We start from the raw sequence: 7,282 nt of genomic DNA, 5'->3' as shown, positions 1-7,282 counted from the left end.
CTTATATATCAAATATACTATGCTTGGTTGAGAAAACTCCCAACACCCCTGGTAATGATGTTGATGCCTCATCTCTCGATGTTACTTGATTTGCACTTTCTGCGCCTAGCTGAAAGGCGTTAAAGAAAAGCGCTTATGGGAGACAACCCATGTTTTTACCTACAGCAATTTTTTGTTTTGTTGAGTCTTGGAAGTTGTTTACTACTGTAGCAACCTCTCCTTATCATGTTTTGTGCCAAGTAAAGTTTCTATGTCAAAGTTGATGTTATATTTGGGATCGCTGCGCAGAAACAGCATTGCTGTCTGTCACGAATCTGGGCACAGTTCCCTGTAGAAAATTCGAAAAAATCTGCCAATTTACGAGCGTGATCCTCAGATATGTACGCAACTTTCATTAGTTTTGAGTTTTTCCATTTGAGCAAGTCTGGTGCCATTACTAAATTCGTCTTTACGGACTGTTCTGTTTTTGACAGATTCTGCCTTTTATTTCGCATTGCCTCTTTTGCTATGTTGGATTTATTTCTTTGATCCACTAATGTCCAGTAGCATTATGCAATGTCCAGAAGTGAAAATAATGATTGTGTCACCTCTGAATGAGTGAATTATTAATGATGCACTAACCCTCTAATGAGTTTGCTTGAAGTTTGGTGTGAAGGAAGTTTTCAAGGGTCAAGAGAGGAGAATGATATACTATGATCAAGAGGAGTGAAAGCTCTAAGCTTGGGGATGCCCCCGTGGTTCACCCCTGCATATTTTAAGAAGACTCAAGCGTCTAAGCTTGGGGATGCCCAAGGCATCCCCTTCTTCATCAACAACATCATCAGGTTCCTCCCCTGAAACTATATTTTTATTCAATCACATCTTGTGTTCTTTACTTGGAGCGTCGGTTTATTTTCGTTTTTGTTTTTGTTTGAATAAGATGGATCCTAGCATTCACTTTGTGGGAGAGAGACACGCTCCGCTGTTGCATATGGACACATGTGTCCTTAGGCTTTACTCATAATGTTCAAGGCGAAGTTTCTTCTTCGTTAAATTGTTATATGGTTGGAATTGGAAAATGCTACATGTAGTAATTCTAAACTGTCTTGGATAATGTGATACTTGGTAATTGTTGTGCTCATGTTTAAGCTCTTGCATCATATGCTTTGCACCCATTAATGAAGAAATACATAGAGCTTGCTAAAATTTGATTTGCATATTTGGTTTCTCTAAGGTCTAGATAATATCTAGTATTGAGTTTTGAACAACAAGGAAGACAGTGTAGAGTCTTATAATGTTTACAATATGTCTTTTATGTGAGTTTTGCTGCACTTGTTCATCCTTGAGTTTGCTTCAAATAAACCTTGCTAGCCTAAACCTTGTATCGAGAGGGAATACTTCTCATGCATCCAAAATCCTTGAGCCAACTACTATGCCATTTGTGTCCACCATACCTACCTACTACATGGTATTTCTCCGCCATTCCAAAGTAAATTGCTTGAGTGCTACCTTTAAACAATTCAAAATTTATCATCTCTTATTTGTGTCAATGTTTTATAGCTCATGAGGAAGTATGTGGTGTTTTATCTTTCGATCTTGTCATTTACTTGGACGGACTTTCACAATGGACTAGTGGCTTCATCCGCTTATCCAATAACTTTGCATAAAGAGTCGGCAAAGGGGTTCCCAGCCCCAATTAATTAACTTCACTAATAATTCTCTTCACATGTTTTGCTCTGATTTATCAGTAAGCAACTTAATTTTGCAAATAGACACTCCTCCATGGTATGTGAAAGGTTGGACGGCACCCGATGGAATCGGTTAGCCATGGCTTGAGAAAGCAAAGGTGGGGAGGAGTGTCATCATAATAAAATTAAAATAAAAAGGCACTCCTTCATGGTATGAGATTGTTGGCAGGCACCCGATGGAATCGGTTAGCCATGGTTTGTGAAAGAAAGGTTGGAAGGAGTGCCACCCCACTAAAATACATGTGTAAACAAAAGAGAAGAGGGATGATCTACCACGGTGGTAGAAATAACGTCCTTCATGGGAGCCGCTCTTGAAAGTCTGGTTGATAAGGTAGTTAGAGTACCCATTACCATTCGTTGACAACAACAAACACCTCTCAAAACTTTACTTTTATGCTCTCTCAATGTTTTTAAAACCAAAGCTCTAGCACAAATACAGCAATCGATGCTTTCCTCTTTGAAGGACCTTTCTTTTACTTTTATTGTTGAGTCAGTTTACCTATCTCCTTCCACCTAAGAAGCAAACACTTGTGTGAACTGTGCATTGATTCCTACATACTTGCATATTGCACTTGTTATATTACTTTATGTTGACAATATCCATGAGATATACATGTTATAAGTTGAAAGCAACCGCTGAAACTTAATCTTCCTATGTGTTGCTTCAACACCTTTACTTTGATTTATTGCTTTATGAGTTAACTCTTATGCAAGACTTATTGATGCTTGTCTTGAAATACTATTCATGAAAAGTCTTTGTCATATGATTCACTTGTTTACTCATGTCATTACCTTTGCTTTGATCGCTGCATTCATTACATATGTTTACAAATAGTATGATCAAGATTATGATGGCATGTCACTTCAGAAATTATCTTTGTTATCGTTTTACCTGCTCGGGACGAGCAGTAACTAAGCTTGGGGATGCTTGATACGTCTCCAACGTATCGATAATTTCTTATGTTCCATGCTACTTTATTGATGATACCTACATGTTTTATGCACATTATATGTCATATTTATGCATTTTCTCGGAACTAACCTATTAACAAGATGCCGAAGAGCCGATTCTGTCGTTTTCTGCTGTTTTTGGTTTCGAAATCCTAGTAAAGAAATATTCTCGGAATTGGACGAAACTTTCGCCCAGGGTCCTATTTTTGCACGAAGCTTCCAGAAGACCGAAGACCTAACGAATTGGGGCCACGAGGCAGCCAGGGGGGTGGCCGGCGCGGCCCAGGCCCTGGCCGCGCCGACCTATCCCCTGGGCCCCTCGTGTGGCCCCTCGCGTTGACCCTCCGCCTACTTAAAGCTTCCGTCGCGAAACCCCCAGTACCGAGAGCCACGATACGGAAAACCTTCCAGAGACGCCGCCGCCGCGAATCCCATCTCGGGGGATTCTGAGATCGCCTCCGGCACCCTGCCGGAGAGGGGATTCATCTCCCGGAGGACTCTACACCGCCATGGTCGCCTCCGGAGTGATGAGTGAGTAGTTCACCCCTGGACCATGGGTCCATAGCAGTAGCTAGATGGTCGTCTTCTCCTTGTTGTGCTTCATTGTTGGATCTTGTGAGCTGCCTAACATGATCAAGATCATCTATATGTAATTCTATATGTTGTGTTTGTCGGGATCCGATGGATAGAGAGTACTATGATTATGGTGATTATCAATCTATTGTTTATGTGTTGTTTATGATCTTGCATGCTCTCCGTTACTAGTAGAGGCTCTGGCCAAGTTTTTACTCTTAACTCCAAGAGGGAGTATTTATGCTCGATAGTGGGTTCATGCCTCCATTGAATCCGGGACGAGTGACGAAAGTTCTAAGGTTGTGGATGTGCTTGTTGCCACTAGGGATAAAACATTGATGCTATGTCTAAGGATGTAGTTGTTGATTACATTACGCACCATACTTAATGCAATTGTCTCGTTGCTTTGCAACTTAATACCGGAGGGGGTTCGGATGATAACCTGAAGGTGGACTTTTTAGGCATAGATGCAGTTGGATGGCGGTCTATGTACTTTGTCGTAATGCCCAATTAAATCTCACTATATTTATCATATCATGTATATGCATTGTTATGCCTTTCTCTATTTGTCAATTGCCCGACCGTAATTTGTTCACCCAACATGCTTTTATCTTATGGGAGAGACACCTCTAGTGAACTGTGGACCCCGGTCCTGTTCTTTACATAGCATACAATCTACTTGTTTTACTGTTTTCTTTGCAAACATCTTCCACTCGATACGTTTAATCCTTTGTTACAGCAAGCCGGTGAGATTGACAACCTCACTGTTTCGTTGGGACAAAGTACTTGGGTTGTGTTGTGCAGGTTCCGCGTTGGCGCCGGAATCCCTGGTGTTGCGCCGCATCACATTTCGCGACCATCAACCTTCAACGTGCTTCTTGGCTCCTACTGGTTCGATTAAACCTTGGTTTCATACTGAGGGAAACTTGCTTCTATACGCATCATACCTTCCACTTGGGGTTCCCAACGGACGTGTGCATCTACGCGTATCACACACTCAGAAGTGCAGGGATCCTCTTGAGGTGGGCGATGATGTTGTAGTCAACGTCGTGTGGCTTCGTCTTCCCTTCACCATGACCTTCTGGCGCTTCCTCGTGCGAAGGGACCTCCTTCTGGGCCGCCGGCTTGTCAACTCTAGCTTGCTTGGGCTTCACGGGGTCGGGCAGAACTTTGCCTCCACGCAGGTTCATGTTCACCTCTTTCACCTGCAAGTTCTTCATGGCGTCTTCGGCAAGGAACGCCTCCTGTTCTTCGGGAGTAAGCACGCCATCGGAATCGGAACTAGGCGTGTCCTTGTAGTCAAGGATGACGTTGCAGCTCACGACGTTGGATGATTGGGAAGAGGTAGCTTCCTCTTGTACTTCCTCCGTCCCACCGCTTGGCGCCTTCTTCTTTGGCATGAACCGTGCCAAAGTGGGCAGAACGTGCCCCCGTCGAGGGAACGCCTCGTCTCCCTCTGATAGAGGGACAAACCTTGACGGAGGGCGGCGTTGACTTGGGTTGAATCGCTTTAAGATTGTTGGAGGAGCGCGTGTTGATGATGTCGAGCGATGAGGTGGAGGTGGGAGGTTCCTCGAGTACGACCTTCTACGCGCCATGCTCCATGGCTCCTCCTTGCATGCGGTCGGGGTCGCACCCCTTTGAGAGATGGGCATGGGTACCGCAGCAAGGACAACGTTGGATAGCTGGCTCTCAACTTGTGAGAGCGGCACCCATGCATCTTCGTACTCCATGCCTTGGCTTGATGTAGCGGTTGGCGTGACGCTTACCATGTTCACCGCATGATAATCGGGATTGATGGCTTCTGGGTCCAGGTTGATCCTCTTTTCATTGACGGCTCTTTGTAGCCATTCTTTGAAGGCGATGCAATCCTCGATGACATGACCCACGTACCTATGATATGGGCAAAATAGAGCATTATCCGTCATTCTCACCTGGTCAGGTCTTTGAGGTTCGGGTAGGTTCAAGGCTCGATGTTCCATCAATTGATTGAACATGTCCTTTACTAGCTCCCTGCGGAAGATGTATTGCTTCTTGAGGAGTTCTTGCAATGATGGGCGTTGCCTTCCTCCGGCTTGATCACCTCTTGCACCCAAGAAGGGCACATTGCCTTGCGGTGTCGAGGAGAAGACCCTGGTGGCGTTCGCCTCCGCAGTTGCCTTCATCTTGCCTCCATTGTTAATTGGCTTGGACGTCGATGCGAAGCGTCTAGTGGGGTCGAATGCGCTGGCGTTCTTGTAGAGCTCCATGATCTGCGGTGACTTCTCGAACTCTAACTTCGTGGCTGCCACCGCCGAGCTTAAGGCACTAAAGGTTCTTGGCTCACGCCGAGATACCTCAAGCGACCAATGTTGCTGCATCCCATGGACGCACATCTCGATGGCGTCCTCAAGGTGCATCTCCCGAGCGAGACGCACGTAACTGTTGCGGAAGCGGATGATATACTCGTCGATGGACTCCTCTCGACGCTCGTCGGACCTGCGATAGTTCAACAATAGAGAAGTCTTTCTTCATGGCGACGAAGTGCTTCTTGAAGACCTCCTTCATGCCTGCCCAACTTCCGATGGCTCCGACCGGCAAGCGGCTATACCAGTGGAAGGCGGGGCCGGTTAATGACCCTGAAAATTGGCGAAGGAGAAGGGATGAGCTATTTGCGGTGTCGCCGCACGCCGCCTCGAAGTATGCCAAGTGCTCCCTTGCGTCGCCAGTCCCATCAAATTGACGGAACTTTGGTGGGTGCCATCCAGCGGGGAATGACACCCTATCGTGCCATGCTTCGTATGGCTTTTCTAGCTCGCTCTCTGAGGTTTGAGGGGTTTGATCGACCGTCAGCTGCTTGAACCTCTTGGTCACCATGTCTTCAATGAAGTCGTGGTATCCTTTTAACAGGCTTGGTTGGGGTGCTTCATTGGAAGCACCTGCCGGGCTTGCCCATTGTCGAGCGTGTGTGTTTGATTCTTGAAGTTGGCGCCCATCGTTGAGCTGCGTTGCTGCTACAGCGCCATCTTGAAGCTCCTTCTCCTGTGGGTCTACCACTCTGTGTGGCAAGCTTGATGGTGAAGCGCCGTTGTTGGTGGTGTTCGTTCTATTCATCATGACCTCGATGAATGTGTCGAGCTTTGTCGTCAGGTTGTCAAGCGTCTTGCCCTGCTTCTTCACTTGTTCTTCCAGGGCCATCTCTCGCGCCGTTGGCGCGCTCGCTTCCGCAGATGCGGCACCATCTTTGTTCACCTCTTCTATCGCCATGTGGGCAGGTGCAGTGTGGAGATCTTCAAGTCCGTCCTCGCGATCCGACAACTCGGAAGGAGCGAGTTCGTGGTATGGCGGAGAGTGTGGAAGGTTCTGCAAAGAAGATGATGAAGAGGCGTCGGAGAAGCTTTCTTCGTCATTGTGGTCGTCGTCCGTGTCCTCCTCTCCGGCTGACCCATCCGTCACACTTCGAAGTGCAATGGACTTTAGTCGTGTGCTGGGTCCAGGTCGACTCGCTACCCGCAAAAGTTCATCTCGATCCGAGTGGAAGTCTCGAGGTTATGTCGGTGTAGTGACGCGGTGATATATCCGGATGATATCCCGAGTCTCCATCGGAAAGTGAGCCCTTCCCGATCATGATAGGAAGACATGGGGCAGTCGATCTTGCTCCCTCCTCTGACGTGGATGTGCCTGCCTTTGCCCCTGCATCGGCGCCCTTGAACCATGAGCGTACATGGCCAAGACGCGGTAGGAACGCCATCTTGAAGTCCGCCTTTGGGTTTGGGACGATCTCCTCATCTGAGGGATAGTCGAACTCATGGGTGACTTGGGGAGGCTTCCATTCTTCATTTTGCTCTAGCCGTGGGCGCACTGCTACAGTGCCGCACAAAGCAAGGTTCTTCTCTAAAGACACCTTCTCCTCTTCAGCCTTTTGTCGTGCGATAGCTTCCTTGTCTTGTTCTACACCTGCAAGGGAAACAAGAGAGGGTTCCGCGGAGAGCATCGTGCCTTGTCCCGAGGTGACATTGGTTGCCGCCCCAAGATCCACTCCGTTGTTGGAG

Source organism: Lolium rigidum, chromosome 6, assembly GCF_022539505.1.
Source record: "Lolium rigidum isolate FL_2022 chromosome 6, APGP_CSIRO_Lrig_0.1, whole genome shotgun sequence".
NCBI lineage: Eukaryota > Viridiplantae > Streptophyta > Magnoliopsida > Poales > Poaceae > Lolium > Lolium rigidum.
This window is presented reverse-complemented; position numbering follows the sequence as displayed.